Source organism: Pezoporus occidentalis, unplaced genomic scaffold, assembly GCF_034315485.1.
Source record: "Pezoporus occidentalis ecotype Australia unplaced genomic scaffold, CSIRO_AGI_Poc_V1 ctg211, whole genome shotgun sequence".
NCBI lineage: Eukaryota > Metazoa > Chordata > Aves > Psittaciformes > Psittacidae > Pezoporus > Pezoporus occidentalis.
The window spans coordinates 1,689,382-1,714,485 of NW_026913976.1; the positions used below are offsets into that span (position 1 = coordinate 1,689,382).

Sequence of the window (25,104 nt, forward strand, 5' to 3'; positions counted from 1 at the left end):
GGTTTGCAGCCTCCCTCCCTGCAATTCTTGCTTCCCAGGGTCAGCCTAGGTGCACACATCACAGTTCCAGAGCAACAGATCCCAAAAAGCATCTATAGTACTACCTGTGGTCTTCTTTTTCTCCTCAAGAGAAGACTACGAAAGACAAAGTCATGCACATAATTCTTCAAAGGATGGAGCAGGGTGGGGGAAGGAATAAATCAGTAAAAGATGAATGGAGGGAAAAACCAGGATGCACAAACAACCAAAAAGCAGTTTGATGACTTAAATTCCCATATGCCAGGGCATCCATGCTCCTGAGAGTGGTTCTTCCAGCACCCTGAAAATCCAGCTGAGTTCCATGATGAACCAGTATCTTGAGCACTCTAATAACTCAGTAGAAAAAAAACTATTCACTGAAACTGATACCTGCAGCTACCTTTCAACCTTGATAAAGTTAAACATGGGTAACTGGAAGTTAGTGCATCAAGAAATGTTTATTTTAAATCACGTTTAAGTCAGTGTTTTAAGAAGGAGTCAATGACAAACAGTGCAAAAGTAGGTGTGCTGGATAGTATCAAGAGAAGTTACCAAAAAAAAAAAAAAACACCACCAACTTTTGTGAAATAAAAAGCATTACTAAACTGAGTTTAAATAAAACTAATACCTTCACTATTTTCTTTTTGCATGCTCCTGCATTAATTATCAGCATCAAAATTGCCATGTGATAATACCAGACAGAATTTTTATTTTCAGTTTGGGTTTTGGGAGGCATGTTTTTGTAAGGGTTTTTGTTTCTTTTTAATGTGAGAATATACAGGCACAGGCTTTCCAAGGAAAAAAAAAAAAGTGGAACCGTATATTTAATGCCAGAAAATTACACAATTGGAGGCCAAAGAATTAGCTTTTGTCTCCATTTAAATTCTCAAAGAGCATAATGAAACCAGTAACGATGCACAGCCTGAAACCTGGTATATTTTTCATTTTGTACAGTCACTGTTAGTTGCTTAAAGGCATGGGTTTATGCTAGAATGGAAACTCTGCAATGTGTCTTACTTTTACACTATGTTTTGTTATCTAATGACTCTTCCTGGACATGCTTGGTTATTTTTCCCTAGTTTTTAAATGTAACCGTTACCCTGGGTTATCATGTTTGTTAACTTCCAACGTGTCCTATGAAACCAACTGCAATTCATGCAGAGTAACACTTTTCCCTCATTCTAGCACAGTGGCTGCAAAGTGAAATGATGTTATGCTGTTCTTATTCCTCTTTAGTGCCACAGACTTCTGTCTTAACTGGTATCAACCTCATCTTTTCTGGAAGTTAAAAAGCAATTAGTGTATTTCTTGACAAACAGGAATATACTAGAGCATATCTCAGACCCCCATATTTCTGTTGATTCAGTGATGAAAAGTGAAGAAATCCTCACCACTTCCATCACTAACATGAAAAGGGCCCTACAACAGGCTTAATGTTGTTTTTAAATTCTAACTTTCTTTAAAAAGCGCATAAGGAAAAGGAACAGTCAGCAGGGTAAAGCAGCAACTACTGGGACCCAACAAGCTTCAAATGACCCACTCTTAGTGAGGGGATGAAAAAGTTCTTTGGTTCTTTGCAGAAAAAGGAATATTCAGGCTTAAGCAGGAGGGGCCAAAAGGCAGGAAAGTCACATGCAAGCTCTGCTGCCAAAGAGAGAAATCTCATGAATCTCTACATGAATAACCATTAGGGAGAAAATGTCACATTTGTACACAAACTTTCTTAAGCAGAACTACTGAGAAGTAAAGATAAAGCAAGCTGGTATGATGCTGACCGTCACCTATTGTCCATCCAGTGGGTAACAGTTGGAAGCTGCATTCATTTATTTCAAAGATTTTAATATTAACTATATGAATTAAGCATACTGAGTACCCACCCATGGCTGTTCTGTGGATGAATGACCCAAAAAAAAAAAAAAGACAGTCTAAGAACTACACTGTCTACTGCAAATGGATAAAAATACAACGGAGTTTTAAATAAGTCTTTGAAGTACATGCCTGCCTTCCTACTTGAGGATCTTCAGTATTACACTCACTTAGACCCCAGCTGTCCTTGAAGTATCAAGATGACTATAGTGAGGCCAACACTTTCAAAATCAGTATCTAATTTCAAGAATTTAAGGGAGCACTGACTACCTGGAACTGAACTGGAGAACTGGGGGATTCTGTGAAATGACCAAATCAAATTTATTATTGCTGAATACACATCGGGAGAGGTACATGAACAAAAAAGTCACCAAAAGGTTCCCACTCTTCAGCAAATATATCTCAAAACCAAACTCAACATTGATGACTCATACCTTAGTCTAGAAGCAGGCAAAATGGGAACTGAGAAGCAAAATCCTTGGCCTTGTCTTCAGTCATTCTTTTTACTGAAATACATCTTCTGGTCTAAAAGGTACTCTTTTTGTTTGTTCCAATTCAATTAAGTACATTTACAGAAAGAAGGTAAACCCTTAACGAATTTACAATCTTACTTTCTTCAGCTACACCCTCCCCAAGCAAATCCCATCCCCCGTCTATTATTTCACTTCATAGTTGTTGATAGAATGGTTAGGAAATGGTTAATTTTGCACAATTACATCTTCCATATGCGACTGCCATTTAGCATCCCACCCTAAGGGTGCAATCAACCAATAAAGACTTTCCTCTGATTATGTAATGCGGATGATATCCCACTTGAGGTCTCTTTTGGATGTAAAGACAACTATAGCATAGTGACTTTGCAAGTAAGATGATGTAATGCTACTCTGTAAGTAACAAAACATCTGAGCATGTGCACTGTGAACCACACAATTCAAAATCCTAAGTACATTTCAGTCTGAACCATTCAGTTGCTGGAGAGCTGTGTCTCCCTTTCTTGTTTGCTCTGCAGCTCTTACAAACTTTCTAAAGCCAAAACCAGAACCAATCTTCTTCAGAACTAGTCACACAAAAAAAAAAAAAAAAACCCAGAACCGACTTCACCCTCTTCACCCTCATTTAAAGTTAACACATTCTCAAAAAAAAAACAAAAAATCCTCTCCCAACTTGTATTTATGAGTAAGAAGATGAAAAATATTTTCTGGATAACTTTAATCAATGCATATGCCCAAAAGGCAGCTGTCAAAAGAACACACGCCAGATTTGTGCAATTCTTAAAAGTTATATGTGAAATCCAACTCATGTCAATGCACCTATAGCTTAAGTGTTATGAAGGTGTTTAACTTGAGATTGACATTCAAATGTTGCAAGTGAACACACACCCAGCAGGTTCATTGTTCATCAGTGTAGAAACAGTGACAGCCTATGCCTGTCATAAGACCATGCACACATACGCATACAGTTTTTAAAAGACTGTCCCCTTATGCAGCTTTATATAAAGCAGCTTTTTTATCTCAGAGGTCAATGAAGAAGTGTTTTTTAAAAGAGAAAAAAAGGTTACTGAAAGTAAAATATTCAAATATTCACTGGAAGAATCACACAATATAATAATAAAATTCTATTATCAACTCAAACTGCTGATGAGGTTACTATGAATAGTGAGAAAGACAAAACAATGTCAGGGTCAGAAGAATTAAGACAGACGAACAAATCAAGCCCAAAGCTCTAATGGAGAGCAAAGTGAACGTTCTTTTCTATTGTGAAAGAGGTGACCCTTTTCATTATCCTCAATGTCATGCAATTGACAGCAATAAACTGGCCCTATTTGAAATAAAAGATTCCTAAGATAAGTCCATGCAGAAATGCAAGACACTGACATTTTCCTTTCTAAACTCAGATTAATGCAAAGTAAAAAGCATGCATTTAAGACTCTGTGTGGGCTACTTCCTGATTCCGGACCATCTCCCTTTCCCATTTACCTCCCCAGGGGAAAAAAGTGCAACCATAAGCCTCCCTGTATTCCAGTACAAATGCTAAAAATGCCTTTTAATCATTCCTTCCCAGCCACTTCATCAGACATTGGTATCTTCACGCAGTCCTCCCTCCACCTTCCAATAATTCTGTCATGGATTTTCTTCCTTTAACATGACAACGGCAAATGGGAACATCACCTGACAAAAGTTAGCCTCTTTCACTGCTTCTGGCTCCAAGATGCACTTAAAAATCAGAGATGAGCACAGAATAGCAAAAGAACAGAAAAGGCTTGTTAATGTCTAGTGAAGTAGTTAAAGTAATAAAATTTAAAAAATAAACAAATAAACCAAAACATAACTGCACAGGGTGATTGATTTGGTCTCCCTGTTCCCCTGCAGTTATGAAAAGAAACAAGTTATTATACTTGCAAAAGGATCCACAAACATGATTTCCCATCTTCCTTTTGAATTACTTAAGATACTAATGTTATTTCCTGAAGCCTGTAGGAATTCACTGCCAAAAATAGGCCACTTTCCTGCTTTTGAGAAATACCTAAAATAGAGAAGATGCTTCCAAGAAAGCATATTCTGCAATACTGAAGCAAAATTAATGAGTCAAAGTTTGGTAAACAACCCCAATTTTCTGATATCAATACATGTGGAACACATACAGGTACGGCATTTAAAGCCAAGGTACCACAAACAGCCCACAGTCACTTCTAAAGAACAACTAGCTGGAAGAAATCAAAACTCATTGGAACCATTGTCCGTAAGAGCTTCAGAAGTATCCACAACTCCTTTGTGTGCATTCACATATACAAATTATACAGAGCAGTTCCCAAAAGGTCTGAGGAATTTCAGAATTCAAACCCACTCTGGCCCTCTCTCCTGAGCGAAGCCACTGATAAGGGTTTGTACAAGCTTCTGAGCCATGAGTGTTTCTGCTACAGGGGTATCTACTCCCCATCAGAACTGCTCCAAGAATGCTAGCCACCCATCACACTGGCCACTGAGCAAACTATACATAGCAACATCTTTTGGGCATGACTTGAACTGATGCAGATATACATGGATAGCTGACAAGTTAAGGCTCCAAGGCTCCACTGACATTCCCAAGCCCCAAGGTCAAAGGCATTTTGTAACTCCCAAATAAAATGTTTATTCTTGTCAAGCCCTGCATAACGTTATGTCACTCTGGACACACCATAGGCTTCTAGCAAAGTAACTCCTATTTTAGTAGAGTTGGATCCATGCATACTCCTCTACTCAGCAGCAATAGGAAAGCAGACTGGTTTGTTTTATGTGAGAATAGCCTTTGCTCATCTACCACAGGGATTCTGAAATACAAGCAAATAAAATCAGAAAAATAAGGTTAACAAAAATGCAAAGCACAAAACAAAAAAAAAAACCCTAAAAAATCATGTGTCCCAAAACACAGACACCTTAGAGTACTAAAAGCCAACCTGAACCACATTCTAAGAGGTCATGCACAACTGTGTCTTAACTTAACCGACAAAACATATGTTAGGGGTTCAGAAAATAATTATTCTTTTGCGATTTCTAGTCCTAGGCCTCTCTTTATCATACATGGAATACATACACTTCTCTATGTATCACTTTAAAAGTTAAAGTAAATAGTAGTGTCACCTTCCACAAAAGGTTGCAAGTACTGTCATAAGTACCATACTGCAGGAACTAGAATTGCTTTTCTCCCTCTGCCGTTGTTACTGGCCAGAGTTATGCACAAATATCAACTTATACATACAGTTATGTATTTACTGTGGAGGGGAGAGGGAAGACACATGGGGAGCAACCCAAACATTTTTTACAAATTTACCATACTTAAATCTTTGTTCTATAGCATCACCTAAGAGTACAAAGGTCTATGACATTTTGTTGTACTACCCTTGACAGGAAAAAAAATGCTAAATTACAAAGATACACAAGAGAACAACCTGAAATCACATGCCCATTTAAGAAATCGGCTTAATTTTTTTCCTGAGTAATAAAACAGCCTGCTTACAAGTTAAATTATTAACAATTAACAAATCCACCATAGGTTTTCATAGTGGAAGAAGCCACTTTACCTCAAGATTTCTCTTATAAGAAATTGCATCACTACAGGAAAGAATCTAATACATGCCTACATTTAATCAATTTTACACAGTTCATCATCACACACTTAACATACACACTTTTGTATGGACTGTAACTATCTTTTATCTAATTTATCTAAGTAATATTAATCTTTGTATTATGAGCTTCTGAGTTTACTAGCCACAGCAAAGAGAAGCCAGAAATGATGCTCTGCCAGAATTCTCTAAACTAAGTTACCACAGGGAAGCAACACTGAAAGGCACAGAAACTTTATCCTTACAACTAAAAAGAGGTAACTGAAGAAAACAGATCAAAAATACAGTATCCAACAACTGAAAAAAAAACAAAAAAAACACAAAATCAAGCAGACCATAGAGCACTGAGGCAGGTTGCAGGGAAGACTGTTTAAAGAGCATAAGACTTTTAGGTATAAAAAAGGAATTTGTCTTTTCTCTAGGTGCTGGAAGAGAATTTCCTTAAATCACCACTTTGTGCTTGAGTAGAATTTTCAAGCATGAAGCAACCTGCACCTTATTCAAGCATTCATCTTCTGAAAGACTTTCTTAGTAATAGTCCGTTCTGTTGACATAACATTCAGAGACATGAGATCAATAAAAGTGTTCCCAGATAATGACACAGATTTAGTAGTGCTGAGTTTAAGGCAACGGTTCTTAATGCTGACATGTCTCAGGCAGGCTGCCACAAAAAAAAGCCAGATTAATACCCTTTTGTATTTGTTCCCCTTCCTCACTCAAGGGTTTTGTGAATTTTTTTTTGTTGCAGACTCTGGAGCTATGGAGTGTCTGAGTCTGCTAAATACATTTCCCCAAGACCAAGAGAATTCTTGAACAGTACCTGCTATGGGCAAGACTAGCACAAAGAGCTACATGTGACTACACACTAGGAGATCATGAAATTTTGTAAATACTTTTCCAGACTAGAGAGTTGAACCACACAACTCAGTCAAATTTCCAAACTATGAATCTATCAGATAGCTCAGCAATTCTGAATCCCAAAGGGATCAATTTCTACAAGTTACACTACACCCCTAGGAACCCACAGTCTAAAACAGCCTGTATAGGATATATTCGCCTCTGAATTATTTCAATTCAGATTCCTTTAACAAGTATCAAAATCACCATTAATTTCAAGTACTGTGCTTTAAACAGGGACTAGCATATAGCTACTGAAATTACAGAGAATAAGGAAAACCTTTCAAAATGTATTTTTGCCAGGAATCCTAGAGGTGGGGGGAGGGAAGGGAAGGAGGAAGGGGGAGAGAGAGGGGGACATGATTTATCAAGGCAGAAAAAATGTCTTTTAATAGACAGGCTTCATAACGGAAGTGCCAGCATCCAGAAACCCAAAGAACTGCAAACGGGCCCTAGAGCATGTTTGTGTTTTACTCACCTATTGCTGGAAGCCCAACAAAAATACTTCCTCTTCTTGCAAAGTTTGCCTTCCTTAGCATCCACAGTCATTCTTCTACAACCTTACTGCCTTTCAGATAAGCTCTTTAACAGCTATATTTTCACTGGGTTAATCTGTAGGAGGCAAGAGAAGCCTACTCAAGAGAATTATAACAATGAAACATAAGACCTGCAATACTTTTTTTATGCTGGATTCTCTCTAAAAACCACTAAAAAGGAAAAGAAGTATGACAGCTTCATAATCCTCTATGTATAATGTCAACGTCTCCAGCTAATCTTCTTACAGTTTCTAAGCTGCATTCAAGTCCACAGTCACCTAAATGTGTGCCTCACAAGCTTGTGCTTTCAAAAAAGACCACAGCCTCAAGTAACTTCTGCAAAACTTTTAACCTCTAAGAAACACACTGAAAGCTAAATCCCTTCTGTGTGCTGGACTTCACACTCCAAGGCACTGGTAGAACAGCATCACCCAGCAACAACTGAAGAAACAACAGATGTGAAAGAAAAAGAGGGTCAGTGATACAGAGGAACCAAAGGAACTTGCAGTAACTTGATCTACTTCTTCACCTCCATCTGCATCAAAGCTTTGAAAGAAACATCCTCCACTGACACCAGGTTCAATACATGTCTATGCAAGAAGTTGAGTCAACTTCACTCAAACCTGTGTGGTGATTATTCAAACAAGAACTAAACTACTCAGAAAGAGGTCTGATCACTTTGAACAAAATGACTGAATTCACAGCTTAGGTTAACACATACAGAAGATCTGAGACAGGAATTCATGTGGAGTGAGACTTGAAGCTCAAAATGTTTCTGTCAACACCATTTCCCTGAAGTTCTACAAGAACCCTGCTGTGACTGAATTTCAAAGGAGATGAATGAAGAAAAGTAGGCAACTAATTACACAGTGTTGAATATTTTTTCTGAGCGATAATGACTAAAGACCAACATTTAAAATGTGTTCTACTTCCAAGCATGTTCACAGACATGGAACTTTGTGTCTTCTGAAGTACCTCACCACAAGTGTCTTCATTATGATTACAACTCACTTGTGCTACTGCATTAATACTGAAATGGCTGTCATGCTTCCAGAAATAGCCCAAATAGGCATACTGGGGAGGCAAGGAGTAATAAATTCTCAGTGCTGTACACCACAAGCAAAACAAACCTCCAAGCCCAAACTGCTTAATAAAATACAATATTGTGCACAGTTGTGCTGTGCAAAAAAAAAAAAATATCTTTTCTTAAAAAATTATCTTGGTCAAATATACAAGAGGAAGCCATCTCATGAGGAAATAGGGAGCGCTTGCCAGTTCTCCTTAGGAGAGAAGTCATTAATAGTTAAAAGATGGAGTCATCAACTTCTTAAGGCGGTGCCCGACAAAAAGGGATCTAATTATACCTAATATTTAGCTAGGAGTTTTATTTGTATTTGCAAAAAAAAGGAGAATAATGGAATCTACAAACAATAGGAGAGTTTGGGAAAATAATTCTTCCGGCTGCCAAAAAAATTAAAAACACACAGTAATGAAGATATGAATCTCTTTCCGTCCATGGTACATAGTAAAAGACACATGAATCTAAAGAACGTTATCTTTAGAATTTTCACTGCTTCTCTCCCTTGCCTTCCACATGGAATTTATCAGTTGTCAGTGCATTTCAGACTGTCACTTAGCCATAATAACCTCTATATTTCTCTTTGTAATATTCAGAAATTAATCTATGCATAAGGATATAAAACACTAAAGTACTCTTTACTAATGAAATCTAAGAGATAGCCAATCACAATGCTAGAAATAAGAAAGTCAAATTGGACAGATTTTTTTTCAGGATGCTATCAATCCAAGAAAATAATCTAAGAGTGAGCCTTCTTCCACTGAGTTAATGTCAAAACTCCCACAGATTTCAGAGACAAGGCTGAGCATAGAGTGGAAAAAAAAAAAAATCCTTGAAGTCACATGAGTTATTAAAACATAAAACATCAGATCCCAATTAGGCAAGTCATTAAAATTCAACTTGTCAATCTTGCACGTTTCAGTTCCCCAGTATTACTTGCAAAGATTTAGCAGACCACCTCCAAAAAAGCAAATGGTTTTAAGTAATGTAAACTGCTAATAAAAGCTTTGACAGTATTTGTACTTCTATAGATGTCTATTTTCAGGATATCAAAGTAACCTAACAATTCAGACCCCACAGAGAATCTGAAAAGCCTGAGATGTGACCAAGAGCCTGATTCAGCCAAGCATTTTAATATATCATTAAAATCAGGCTTATGCTGAAGTCCTTTCCTTTTTCAACAAAAATACACAAGACTATGATTTAAGTGCTTTGTTGAACTGAGGCCCAAGTTCTAATTTCCTTTATTTATCTTAGATACAAAATGGCTAAAGGAAGGGGTCAAATTCTGCAATAGACAGGTTATGGGTTTAAGGACACTTGCTGCTATGAATTGCCATGGGGAAAAAAAGAGAAGTAGTTTAACAATGGAAGTAAAGGGAGGAATTCAGAGAGTTTAAGATAAAGTCTAAAAACAACAGCCTCAAAGTCTTTTAGCTTATTTGCCCTTCTTTTCCCTGCCTGCTACAATCTTCCATCTTTCTAGCTTCTGTTTTTTTTCAAAGTAAAATCCTGAGAGAATGTGGGCACAACTAACAATAGGTAGTGATAAGCAGTGACTAGATGAAAGCCACCACAAGCAGGCTGCAGGAAGCAGCCCTGCTTTGTCAGGGATGCACCAAATGATCCAAAGTTTCTTCAGCTGTCACAATACTTGCAAATACACCAATGCTGAACAAGTATGTCTAGTAACTAAGGAAACTGAGCTGATTTTAGGGAGCAATGGAGAATAAGACAGGCATATGTTCTTGCCCAAAGGCTTTTTTTTTTTTTTTTTCTTTAGAGCAGGTTACCAGTGCCAGGATTCCACCTACAGATACTGGAAGGCACTGTAATCAAGCAGTAAAAGAAGGCTTCTCAGCAACACTATGTGTTGCCTCAGATATAAATATACTTTTCATGCTATAGTAACCCAAAACCCGGAATTTCAATTATATAGTTCTTCAACAGAGCTTGGAATAGTACTTTTTTTAAGTTGTACTTTTACTAAGTTGTTATAATACAAGAGAAGGAAGTCAGGCCATTACACACTTAGCTGATGCTCTTTGATAAAGCTGTTTTGCAGAAGGTCACAGATGTGTATTTTTGTATCGCAAAGGAGAATTAATTAAGAAACTAGAAGTTCATGCTTTGGTCATCCCCAGATACAAACACAGACTTACAAACTGGAGGACTTGCATTCCCTATTCCCAGCTCTAGCCTGCCCCCAGACTGCCAATAAACTTATTGCTACCACTACCTCAGCTGCGTTCCTCAGCAGAACTGGGCTGTAAGGATGGATTTTTGATTACCAGCTCTTGAGAAGTCCTCCCTTTCAAAGCTGTTTATGGTCTACAACAACTGTTTCAATGTGGGTGGACAAAACTGCAGATTTTCATATTGAGACAGACTAGAGAGACAGGTTCTGCGCAGGTGAAGGGGAAGATGAAATAAAATACCCCACAATTGCAAAGGGAACCAACTAAAATACAAAAACAGCAGTTTTCACTGTATTCACTGTAAGCATTTGTATGCTTGTACAAACACGTAAAAAGAAATGCATGCACATTTAATTCCCACATACATTCCACAGATCTACTTACCTGACTCCCCCCCCCCCCTTCAAATCTTAACTGGATACAGCATCCTCCACAGCCTACTCTAAGACAGTATCTTTGCACCTCCAGTTGTCCTTTCTTCTAAAACAGAGTCCAGCAGAAAGGGTGAGTTTGTAGCTGAGGATGAAGTCAACTTAATGTTGCTTTTACCAAGATCACCTCGATGAGTTTTTACATAATTCAAATAATCTACACTTGCATAATGCTTTTGAGAAAAACTATACAAAATGTTAGTTCCCCAAAACACAGGAAATAAAATATTATACCGGTCTATCCATTGGTATATTCATATAATTATTTCTGAAACCATGTTGGAAGGGTCAAGATACAGGTACTGCACTACTAAAGAGATCTGGAAGTTTTGTAATCAAGCATACAAATCTGAACTGCCTCAGAAACTTACAAGTGGGATCATGTGTACACACAAGTAGCACACTTCTGAGTAAGTCTTTACCCAACCACAGTGCAAAGGGCTGGCTGAAATTTTCCAACTAAAAACTAAGTATTTTTTTCAGGCTCCATTCAAGGTAAATATGTGCAAGGAATCTAAGAGAGTCTGTCTTTTCAATGAAAAGCAAACATTTTAATCGTAATTTATCTTCATATCTACAGACAACATCCCCCAAATAAACTGGCTTATGTTAGAATTATATTCAAGTATACTAACACACACAAAAAGGAAGCACTAGGACAGCTTAAGCCACACCAAAGTTTACCTGAAGACTAAAATTCAAATGCTGCAAATAAATGAAATGTGGATGCACCTACTTTAACAGAGCTGCACAAAACAGTGTAGAATGCCTTTCAATTGTCTCATTAATTTAACCCTTAGTGGGATTTCAACAAGTTCTGTGCCTATTTCAAGTATTTCTTCTTTGTGTTCTCAATGTTTATTGAGGGTGTACACCGAAGGACAGGGAATACAAGAGATAGATTTTCAGCTCTTCAATCTAAGTCCTATTTTGGCTTCCTGCCTCTTTTCTAAATATTAAAACAAAAGACTCATTTATTTAAGACCTTCTTACTAAAAATAGTTGGTGGGACTGCTTAATTGTGTTAGCTGAAGCACAAACATACAAAAAGGAAAGGGTTTTGTTGGAAAAACACTGAAGAGAAAAAAAAAAAAATCAGATTTCATCTGGCCTTCCCATCATCACTTAAGAGAATTGTTTTGTAGTTACATCATCAGGAAATAAAATACTACCCTCTGAGGACCCCAGCTCTTTACAGAAAGGAAAAAAAAAAGAAGGCTCAAAGTTCATATCACCCTCAGAGGAGCACAGCTAAATTCACAGCTTTTGTCATATAAAATAAAAAAAGTCAGAAAAAACCTCCCTTAGAACAGCTAATTACAGGAGATGACCTGGAATTTAATTTTTCCCTTCTCAAATTCTAGGCTGTGAGACTAAGTGGAAAACATGATAACTAATCAGCCTAACAACTTCTAACAACCTCATTATCAATAAAAGGAGCTGCCCTAACCCAAACCTTCCACACGTTCTTCTTGGCCATGAACTAGTAGACGAATATTTCACACAGCCCCGAGCGTCAGCTGGAGCCAGAACACATTAATGAGCTTTTTAAGTTCTGGCTATCACTGAAGTACACCAGTCATACCCGACGAGTCTGCACAACACGGAGCGCCTTATATGGCTAGGCAATGACGTAATGCTCCATAGGCTTGGGGCACGCAAAGAGCCTATCTCTCATTGTTTAGTGGGACTGCTGGAATGCTCACAGCTCTGATGCTACAGCTCAACGCCTCGTTCGCACCATGGAGCAATAGCTGACCCAGGATTTCTATAGTCCAGGAGTGCAAGGTAAGGGAGAGGGTGGGAAGCAAACTTCTTCTGGCAAGCACTGACGCTTCTTGCTTTTTCGTATCGAGATACTTCTTCTTCTAAAAAGTCACTTCCGAAAAAAGGGGTGAGGACTGATAAAGAATGAAATACCCCCAAAACAGCACCGGGAGATCTAGAAGATATCTGGTTACTTGGAAGTAGGATGACTATTTCAATCGGTAAAGCTGCATTTTAAACAATTCCTACGGAGCCAAAGGATAAGGAATTAGTGTTAAAGGAAGACGTAGTTATGAATTACACACACTTTCCCAATGGCTGGATAAAATCATGACTGCATTTAAAGCTGTGGAAAGAGTCCAACAGTATTGTAATATATTAGGTAGAGCTACTGCCTTTTTTTATGCTGCATTTATATGCATATGCTATATATTAGCAGACATGTATGCACAGATGCCTCTAAGCATTTATTATACTTAAGAACAACTTTGACTACAGAGGGATGTATAAATTGCACAAACATTACTCTGCAATAAGATTATGCTATGTCTGAAAGAAACAACTAGTTTGATTACTAACAAACTTCAGCTCCCACACACTGCTTCCCTCTTCTGTATCTTGTGTGCAAGTGTCAAATCACAAGAGGACAGAACTGTCAGATTTTGAGGGAAAAAAAAAACTTTAAAACCTTGTCAAACAAATGATGAGGCTTTCAAAATCAGAAAACCCACTGCTCTCCTTGAGGCTTATTTTACAAGTTGCTGAACAGTATTGCAGTTACTGCAATACAGAGAAAAGAGTTTCGATGAGGCACTAGGCAACTTGAAAGATTAGACCTTAGTGTGCTTATAATTCACATCTGTGTAGTACACAAAATTACACTGTCCTCTCTGCTGATTAAGGACCAAAACCTGTCAAATCCCCATTTATAGGAACAACTGCAATTAAGTCAATTGTACTGTCCTACTTACAAATTCAAATTACTAAGCACTCTTCTCCAGTCTTAATGTGCAACTGAAAATGTTAGAGAGACTCCTTAAGACCTTTAAAAAATTATTCTTAAAAGTAAACCATGGTTTTGTCGTAGGTTTTCATTTTCCTTAATGCAAAATTAAATCAGCATTAAATGTTAGGACACCAGAAAGAGTTTTTGTCTTCCTTCATTTGATGTTTTAAATCCCGCAAAATCCTTGTTCAGGTATATATTTAGAAAAAATCAAAGCTGATACAATCATATGCACTGCTGTACTAGCAAACATATATGGATTCAGAGACTCAGTCAAAATATCATGTGTGAATATTTTCATTACTTTTTTTAAAAAAAACCAAGAAAATATTACGTAGTTATTTTCCACATACTTCTAAAAATGTAAATATATATAGAGAGACACATTTAATTTCAAAGATCATTCAGGTATTTCTGTATTATTAACCTTGGCATTTAGGTAAAGGTCACATCCATGTTTCCAAGATAATCACTGCTGTTGCAAGCAAAGCTTACACCCCTGTTGATGCCTTGAGTCTGCCTAGCTACAAAACCAGGGAAGAGGGCACAGAATATTATATAGAGAATGAAAAGAATCCTAGCAACCAGAACAAATTTAAGTTTACTGTAGAAAACCAAAATCTCAGATCAGTATCCTAAGTTCCTTACTACATCTTTTGCTCACTCTTCTGTCATATCTGAAGACTTGCAATCTATGTCCTAGCATACTTAGATCTCTTCACTGATAAATGATTACTTTGGTTTCTACCTATCCTATATCCAGTGGATTTAATGCCTAATAAATAGTCAAGTTGCAAAGTGTAAGTTAACTACATTATGAAAACATAGGTTATGAACTAAAGTAACATACTTTAAAGAATGTGTCTGAGTAGAAAGGATTAGCTGAAGTCAAAGGACTACAATATGATAAAAAAATCATACAAATGCAACACATGCAATAAACATCAACACTTGATATAGGCAATAACTAGAAAATGAAAAAAAGCCTACATGTAGGTAAGAAACTATTTCAGCTCCTCTAAATCCAGAGGAGGGTAACATTTATCATTAACTACTGCTTTAGCAATTTCCACAGTACCATCTGTGCTGTGAATGCTGCTAGCCTAATATGAAACATAACATCTATCAAAAGCCGTAAGAACTCTATTTGCCACAGTTCGTCTTTCTTAGATCAAAAGGGAAAATATTCTTCACTTAATACCTAGAGAACCTATTTTCCTCTCATTTATACTAACCGGTAAAAGAAGTCCACAATAATTAAACTGAATTATAATGTCTCATTATTGTTGTATACCACCACACCATCCCACCCCAGTATTACACTCTTTTATCAGATTTCTTAATACGTATTGAGAGTCTCTAATTTCAAGCAATTAAAACATTACCTTGAATCACCTAACAGTAAAAGGAGGCAGCAAAGGAAAAGAATTATCACATAATTCAGTCTTCAACAACTGTATTTCTTCACTTGTATTTCTTTTTTTAGTAATTTTTAACAACATCCAATGTAAAGAGAGAGCGTTTTTAAGAGCAAGTATATCCTCCAGAAATGAAAGTCAACTTCCTATCAAACTGCACTGACTGTTCCTTCCCCGCCATTTCCCTTCCCTCTACTGACAAACATCATGTACTGCTGACAGCAGAATTTTTAGATATTTGATCCAGAAGAACAAGGGATATAACTCACAATTAATCTTCCCTGTCAATACTAATAAAATCAAGTAGTATTTACCTAATACTGTGATGAATTACCATGCTTGCCATTGTCACAGGATAAAAAATTCAGCCTGTTTTACATCCCAGTTTTCCCTCTGTGGCAGTTCTTAAAAGGCTGGTACATTTCATCAGGAAAAATTCTTTACCAGGTATAGGTCAGCATGGGCAAGGGAGCAGCCATTGCTCCTCTAGACCTCTCCCGCAAACAGCTTCTCACAAATTCTGGGTGTGGTATTACCTTAATACAGTTCATTAAAGAAGCAATAAAAATATCTTAAGTCAGAGAATTCTAAGGAGCTTACAGTGTAGGAAGACCTATTTTTAAAAAGCATCCTATTAAATTTTAGTTCTGACTCATTAATATTTTCCCTTAATACTTTAGTCTGCCATCAAGTTGATTTGAACTTAGAAACTATGCCTTACCAATAAAAATAAATCATTTTCAATTGCTTAGGTTTGTGTTTCTTATATTGAATGGTTCTGCCATGGCATCCTTGAGGTTCATGTTGAGCTTTTTTGAAGTGGGTGAAAGCTTGGTTAGTTCAGACATTCACTAAACTCTATTACGTAGCTCCAAGATATAAGAGGCATTGATGAAAAATTCTAAATATAGTGCCCAGTCTTTTGATTTAAGGGAAGTAATGAACATGTTAAGTCTTAACACCTCTCAGTATGTTATGCTGATTTTGAGGTTTCCTGTGTTTTCTATCAGTGAGAGAGAAATCACTTTGATTGCATGTCCATGTGTTGTTTCTGGAAGGTCAGTAACAGCACTCAGGCTGATGGACCCATGGAGCACACTCAGGCATTCACAGCTCACTTTCCTCCAGTGTTCACAAATTCAGGGAAAATATATTTGAATGTTTTCTGTGGTAGTCTGTAGCTTGCAGTTAAACAGTAAAATCAGCCCCTCCCAATGCACTGCCTCCACACCAGAACAACAGAACTGAGGTGACAGTAAAGAGGTGGATGTTCACGCAATAAATGAATGCTAGCTGAGCAAACACCCAGCAACATCATTGTATAACCCTCCTTTAATAACAAAATTGAAAGCTCGGGTGTGAAAGTTCAAGCCAACCTTGCTAGACAACATTTCAACACAAACTCAAAGTCCTATAACCTTGGTCATTCAAGTTGATAAATGCACATACCTACAGCTCATCATGCATACCATGATGACATAACCTAACTGCTTGACTTCAGCCTCGAGCGGGGCAGGGGACCTATGGACGACCACCAGAGACTGGCTACTGAGGTAAATAAGCAGAACTTGAGCCTTGCTTCAGATTGCATGCTCATAGAAGCTGAGCAACCAAAGCCCAAAACCACCTAACTGCTCATGCTCAAGCTTCAACAAACTTTCACAGTTGTACAGATAGGGTACACAAAGCTCCCACGAACATAACTGAAAATGTGGATGGAAAAAACAAAATACTTCTGACAAGAAAAACATTCATCTTGCATACATTTCAGGTAAATAAAAAAACTCATCAACCAGATTTTATTGCCCTATATAGGTTTCCAAAAGGTTGGGAAGGAATACGGCAATCACACTTTAAAGAAATGATGGGTTCAAGTTCTTAAAAGATATGCCTTAAATCTAATATTCAAAGCAATTTCTTTCAAATTCATTACAGAGAGTGGATTTAAAACTTAGCTTTTTTTTTATTGGAGACAAAAGACTTACCTAGTGTTTGCATTGCAACTACTGCAATAAGAGTGTAAGAGAAAGAGAAAAGTATTTAAAGCTGAAATGAAGCAGCACATTGCAACTACCATGAAAAATACACACAAGGTTGGCTGTTTAAAAACGGAAAGTAATACACTTACAAAACTCACATTTTAATTGCATATTGGATTTTAGCACATGGACAAAACCATGTTTGAGAAAGTATAAACTCACTGAATTCCATCAAATTTTTATGGATTTAATCAATATTCTGGTAAAATGTACATAACTTTCAGTCACTAAGTCAAATTGCAAAAATCAGGAAAATTTATCACCATTACTTGGCTTACCGCAGGCAGGACTGTATTCTACTTGGCTACAGAGATGTTTCAGAAGCCACCTAATAAATGCCACAGTTGGTTTTGTTTTCAACTTCAAAACATTCCCACCAGCCAAGCACATTCTCAGCCTCAGCAGAGCCATTCTGTTTCAGATCCCTACATAGAAAAAAGGCAAGTGAATTAATTATGAGTCTAATTGCGTTTTTTTAAATTGAACCTCAGGCTGTAACTCCTCCACCTTTGGGGCAGCCAACCCATGACCAAAACATCTGAAATCCAGTGCTGAACATAGTAAGCTGGATGTAGGTAGGTGGGGGAAAAAAAATTACACCTGTTAATGATCAAAGCTGAAACATTCTCTTCACTTGCTAAGGAGTACAGTATACTCTTTCATATAAAAAGTCTTTTCACTAGCAGACCATGTCATTCCTAAATTAAATACTGAATTGGCTTCAATGAAAAGGCCACCATGAACCTTGGCAGGTTTAAGACTTCTCCTAAAACACGTTTCTAGAAACATATCTAATATACATATATGGGTATGTACATTTGCTTGCATACGTGTAAGCAGAGCAGGGAGATAAAAAGCCTCTGAAGCAAAGTCAGCAAGCACAGCTTCAATATAAGTTAATTCAAGCTAGATAAAATAGACTGCCTATAAGAGGAATGCAGGGATGACACCAACCCCTGGAGGCTTGTGCTTGGAGTTGCATACATTGATTCCCTTTTGGGAAAGCAGCAGACAACAGCTGACAAGAATCTTTTAAGTTTACATATTTTGCTAACACTCTAAAAGGAGGAGGGATGAAAAAGTAACAATGGTATATGAAGGAGCAGCCGCTTTGGAAAGTGCCTGCTTGCCCTTGCTTTGTTCCCATCCTCTGCCTAAAGCTCTAGATGCCATCTTTGAACGTAGGAAAATTCTCCAATCAGGATTAACTGGGTGGGGGGAATCGTAATTCGACAAGGTAACATTTTATAACCTGCAAATTACCTTCTCATGTATCTAGGCTAATGCAGTTAACCAAACAAACTAGCAAGCTCTGTCTAGGGATAATTGTGTCTTTTATTTTCAGCATTTGAAATCACATTATAAATTAATGATAAAAGCTAAAATGTATTACATCAGAAACATACTCTACATGAGGCATGCTACAGCTCCTTCGTTTTCAGTGACATCTGAAAATAGAAAAATGTAACCTAAACATCACAGACCATCAGCCAAGAGGCAGGAAAAGAGATCAAATAGGGCATGTAGTCAGATGGCCTTCAGTCACATAACAATACTGAGTTATAAATCAATTTGGGGTACTGTAACAAGGCAGAAAACTTTTGACTGAATTAACAGTTGTTTGAAGAACAGGGAACACTTGGAGTCTAAAAGTCTTCATATGAAGGGGCAGGGGAAGCATACATAAATATGATGCTCCTCTTTCCTAACTCTCTATGACAGTTTTTGAAAGGCAGAGCAAGTAAACTGGAAAACAACTAAAGATGGAAAAATAAGTATTTGTCTTGGCTTTAGGAAGACTGTTCAGACCAATTTTAAAAAGCTTTTAAGAAACCATTGGTCACAGAATAGCAAGAACTAGTTAAATCCATTTTTTTGAATGGTAACAATTCAGGGGTTTTCCTGAGACATTTATTTTCCAAAACAAGCAACAGCTGCTGAACTCACACGCAAGTAGCTCATTCTAGACACAAACTCTTACTGGCACATTTAGTGGACATACGACTAAAGGACCCAATTTTCTTTTATGCTTAAGCAGGGCATTTGATCTTTAATGCAGTGAACTACCAAGGCTTCAGAAGAACAGAAAAATCTTACTTTAACACATCATAATTGACACATCTGAGTAAAAGATGTTCTTTAGTTAAATAATACATCATAGGTGAAGTGGGTACTTAAAATGCTATGTAAATATGTAAATTAAATTATGAAGTAGACATTGGTTAGAACTATAACCATTAAAAAATTTCTCAGACTATCATTCTTAGCTCTCCACTGGATCTTCCTATCCTGTAGTCTAAACCAATGTGTTGGTGCTCTCTGAAGATCAGTTTCTAGAACTTATGTTGAACATGTAAACTTAAATCCCAAGGAAGAACGCCGATGCCAAGGATTAATGTGCTTTACACAAATCATGCGTTGACTTTGCACTTTTATGAGATTCACCAAGACCTCCCACGCCAGCGTGGCCTTAGGTCCTACCAAGAGAACAGAAAATCCAACTTTCAAACATCCCATATCTCAAATCCCAACACATTCAGATATAGGAGACATACAAGAAGGACATTTAAAAGGATTTTATTAGGACTTGTAACAAGAAAGTGAATTATCTCTCAACTAGCAAGGTCCCTGGAACTACAAAGCTTCAGTACCTAGAACTGTACGCAGAAGCAATTTGTAATCTATCGGAAATAGGTTTTATACAATTTCTGAAGGTCATATACTGCAAAACAGGAAGCTAGCAGCATTCTGCATCACTTGTAGCTTCAAAGCCATCTTTACCTAGTTAACCATGCTGCAATGCATTACTACAACCTTTTTCACCTGTGTCCTCCAAGAATAAGTGCAGGACAACTCCACCTTAGAGAAAATGGACACCCTCACATTATCAGGTCTCCAGGAAAAAGATGCATATTTAGCTTCAAAGTGAAATCTCTGTTTGACATTATGTGTTATTACTGCTCTTACGCTCCTAGTCTTGGCTACTAGAAAAGGTTGCAACTGTAAAGGCAAAACTTATTGAGGTCTCTTGCCTATTTGGAAATCCTCAACTACATTACTTCAAGAAACCCTGCATCAAGGAAAAATTAAGTATTTTAAGCTAAATTTGCAGTAACAATTAAGGTTCACGTTTTCTGCCTAAAAAAGGAATGGGGTGCCACTTAGGCCCAGTCTTCAGACACTCAGAGTTTATTATTCACAAAGCTACTTCAGGAAGTAAGAACACCAGAAAAGGAGCTCACTTTTGTCTTAAGATCTATGTATATAGTTAAGATTTTATGGGTATGAACAGGACCCTCAAGAAGTCATGGAATTTATCCTCCTGCACAGGAGTGACACCACCTACATCAATCCTGAGGAATGTTTGTCTAATTGTTTTTAACTAGCCGCATTCTTCCAAATGATGGCAAACTCATGGCCTTCCCAGACAGCCCCATTCAGTACTAAAATACTTTTATTCAACTTTCAGTGTTTAATCTATGTGGCTCTAATCACAATTTCCACACATAGATTCTTGTCACATGCATTGAGCATATTAAGAACATACTAAGTCTGCAGCCAACCTCCACCTGTCTAAAAAACAAGTGGCCACTGTATAAGTGAGCAGCTTATATCCAGGAGTGGCAGCAATGAGGATGCCTTCAGTTCAACAGAGGAAGTATGTATGGCAGTATGGAAAGTTCTAAATTCTACCACTGCAGATGACTAATAATATACAAATAAGGCCATGGTTAGTGTAAGAGATAGGCGCAGTGCCTATTCTGCCCATAGATAAAAATGTGGCTGCAGAGATTTATTTGTATATAAAATGTGTGTTAAGATCGTTTTAGAGAACATCCAGTTCCTGCAAATGTTATGGGAAAATGACATTTACGACTAACCAGTCCCCTCTGGGTAACATGAGGTGTTATTGTTGGCTTAGTGGATTTGCTGTCATACCAAAAATATTAACTAATTGAAGTTTAAAAAAGGTTGTATGAATTGGATCCTTGCACAATTATGCCAGCTCTGGTCAAGATAGCAGCACAAGCACTGCCCCAGGTGAAACAGACACCAGAAAAACACCTATTTTCCCAAATGACCTCCAAAATAAGTATCCATAAAAGAGGTCCACCTTGAACCTACACACTATGATGTTATATACAGAAAAAAAAAAAACCAAACCCACAGTCAAAATATAGACAGTATTTATCTATTTATTGAAATTGCTCACAGAAAACTTAGATTGTTTTCTTAATCTGAAGCATCTTTAAACTGAAAAGTGTAAAAAATGACTTGTGGGTTACAAACATACATGGAGTTGAAGCAACTAACTCATTCAGGGAATCAGAACTTCTGCAAACTCCTCACTTACTTGAAGGATGCAGATTAAATAGCTAAGACAAAAACTCAGCTCTCCAAGTATTACGCTTCCACCAACAGTAAACAGCATGGCAGTAATAACTAAGTAATATTTGCCTCGCACAAACTACACACACGCGACTGGGATATTCACTGCTACTGGCAGCCTGACCAGAACCTTCCAGAACTTGGGCAAGCTGCACTCCCTTGTTTGTGCCTAATCTTCCCATGGGGAATGGAGGGGAAACCATCTAAAAGATAGTTTTCAAGAGCTCAGTTAAACCCTACTACAATTTTTCAGTTGCTACAAGCTAGCAACAGACTACAATGGTAGCAATTACTGACATTGACACTCCAAACAGACAATACAAACACATCACCTGCCCATTGTGTGAGGGGATTAGTGGAAAATCACCGTCCTGTTTATCTCCATAGTACTGAGTGTTTTATAACACTGGTGATTTTTAAAACATCTCAGTAACTGATCAAGCAATAATGTTCTAACACAAATGCTTTAAATATACATTTAAAACAAAACTCAGGTTCATAAAGACACAGGATCTCTCCCATCAATTTCATATGTTACCATGCAGTATCAAGTATCAACCTGTCAAATGCAATCACTTCATTGACACTTAATTTCCAAGAACATCTAGATATGGAAAGAATAGAGAATCATAGAAAGATTGGGGTTGGAAAGGACCTCAAAATCATCTAGTTCCAAGCCCCTCCCATGGGCAGGGCCTCACACATGTCAGCCCAGGCCTTGTCCAACCTGACCTATATAATACAAGTCTGAATTTTATACTCTTAAACTGAGGTTTCATGGTAAAATAATACTGAATTCTAGTACTGAACTAAAATTAGGGCAACTCTAGGTGAACGTTAATCCAGCCTTAGATATTATACCAACCAACATAAATTTGTTAAAAATTTCTCATGCCATTTACTGTCACCAAATCTACACAGGATTTTGAAACATTTATGACTGCCAATATCCATCCCTATATTGCCAGGAAGAATTTTCAGCAGTTTAGTAGTTGTGAAATCATGATCACAAACAACATTACTGCTCCAGATTAATTAATTTTTAAAAGACTGTTATTATCTGCATATGTTTACTCAGCATCACAGCTAAATACATCTGGTTATCCATTTGAAATTTTGCCTGTAAACCCAGAACTGGCAACACCATTCATCACCTATGACTTCTATTAAGACTTGTAAAGCAAGTCAGCATTTTAAGCACCAGATAAAACAATTATTCTTTGGCAGCCTGTAGAGTAATAAGCAGAACTCGCATCCTCCTCCATGTAAGTTCTCATTTCATAAAACAAATTTCCTTATCAGGAAATTGCCTTACGCACAGTCTCTTGCAGTTGAGACACCCTTTGTGGAGGTGCACATCCTAGTATAAAGTAATGAATTAAAATATACGTATGCAAAAACACACTGGAAAATGCATTTTAAAGTAAGTGTTTGCATTCTGTTGGGAAGTGCTGACTGATTCAGATAAAGGCAATAGATTACACAATACCTATGGTATGCTGTTGCTGCTGTAATTTCAAAGGCTTTTGATTTTCTTTGTGACAAGGAGAAAAAAGAAGCATTAATAAAGATAAGAGACCCATAAAAGTAGCTATAACGTATGTCTTCATAAAAACTACACATCTATAAGCAGAATTGTAGGCAAAGGAAAAATGAAAAAGAATAAAATGCACAGCCACCCCAAGAAACCCATTTTAACAAACCCAAATTTTGTTGCAATAAACTGTGGAAGGCACAGACAGACTGGCTGTCTTACAAAACCAAATATTTAACTGCATTGCTGTCAAAAATTACAACTGTTTGCAAGACTCACCAGAAATGATGAAGCAAGTTTCTTCTCTTATTAAAGGCCAGGCCATGGCTTATTGCTAACTGAGAAAAACGCCTAGGAGTAAGAGGCATGACTTCATCTACATTTAAAAGCTTTCAGGTTAAGTGCTTTTATTTGCATTGTACAGGGGGAAATTCAAGTACGTGTTCAAAACTTTTAGAAGAAAATCTCCCCCATGTTACAACATGTAGAACCTCTAGTAAGCTACATCTTTTACCTGGAAAAGGGTGAAGAGCACAAGCTAGATAAAAATATCTTTATGATTAAAAAAAAAAAACAAAACAACAAACAAACCAACAACACATTCACAGTCTCCATCATTTCTGCAGAATAATCTGATAAAAATAAAGATCTGATAAAAATAAGGTACATATTAAAATCTCCTCAATACTTCAGTGACAGGAATGTTTAAAGTACACCTTTATAAACCAACACCTATTTCACTTGCATCAACAGGCTCTTCTAAAGCCATCATTACAAGATTGCTTAAAGAAAAAAATAAAGTATTGGTTTTATCCTCTCAGAGTAATGATTCATTCTAGAACAAACTCAAAGCATTATAAAATAAGGGTCTCGTGCTTTCTTAGGTTTCCCTGATACTCAGGAAGGAAAAGCCATCCCCTTAGATTGCTCTAAAAACATAAACAGCATTGATGTAATACAGGTCCCCCCCATAACAGCAAAAAACTACAGTTAAAGACAAAATGATATCACATGACATCAAGACAATGAACCGTTTTAGGAGTCCCCATATCTTGTAGAGAACACACTGTCATTATGTTGCTAAACATAATGCAGTGTAGCCAAAGCTATACACACATGCGGGGTGGGGTGGGGGGCAAAAACAAAACAAAACAAAAAAACCCACCACAAGACAAGACAAAACAAAACAAAAAAAAAACAACCCCAAAAAAAACAAAAGCAAAAACCCAAAACTACTGTAAAGCAAGAAAGTACAGTTGAATGCATGGGATTAACACTAAGAAGCTATCGTACCCATGCTAAGGAAAGTGATTACGATGAACAGAGGAGAGCCAACCAATACAGTGCCGTTAAAGACATAAAAAGGTAAAAAGGCAGGCAACTGGTATTGCAAACCATCATGGCAGTAAGCCACTAAAAAAGCAGTAATTTATAAAAGAAGTTCTGAAGAAAAAGTAGTAAGACACTACCCTGACTCTGCATAACTACCTAACAGTCATATTCATAAAAACATGAATGTTAGATTTGAGGCCTCACTTGGAGTATTGTGTACAGTTCTTATGTCCTCAACACAAAAAGGACATGGAACTGTTGGAACAAGTCTAGAGGAGGACCACAAGGATGATCAGGGGACTGGAGCACCTCCCGTATGAAGACGGGCTGAGAAAGTTGGGGCTGTTGAAGCTAGAGAAGAGAAAACTCATAGCAGCCTTCCAAGTATCTGAAGGAGGCCTATAAAAATGCTGGGGAGGGACTCTTCATTAGGGACTGTAGTGATAGGACAAGGGGTAATGGGTTAAAACTTAAACAGGGGAAGTTTAGATTG

At 37.3% G+C, this 25,104-nt stretch overlaps 2 protein-coding genes across 7 annotated transcripts in view; one reads left to right on the forward strand and one right to left on the reverse strand.

The window, feature by feature from the left end:
- Window positions 1-25,104, reverse strand: part of CMSS1 (cms1 ribosomal small subunit homolog) — a 254,951-nt gene that overhangs the window by 206,039 nt on the left and 23,808 nt on the right. The window lies entirely within an intron of this gene.
- The window catches only part of FILIP1L (filamin A interacting protein 1 like), a 219,524-nt gene that overhangs the window by 166,346 nt on the left and 28,074 nt on the right, over window positions 1-25,104 (forward strand). Inside the window, exon 1 of one of the 6 annotated variants that reach the window (XM_062619560.1) lies at window positions 12,756-12,914. The exons of the other annotated variants lie outside the window; for them this stretch is intronic. The gene's annotated coding sequence lies outside the window, so the exon portion shown is untranslated. Of the gene's footprint in view, window positions 1-12,755; window positions 12,915-25,104 lie in introns of those variants that run through there. 6 annotated transcript variants of the gene reach the window in all.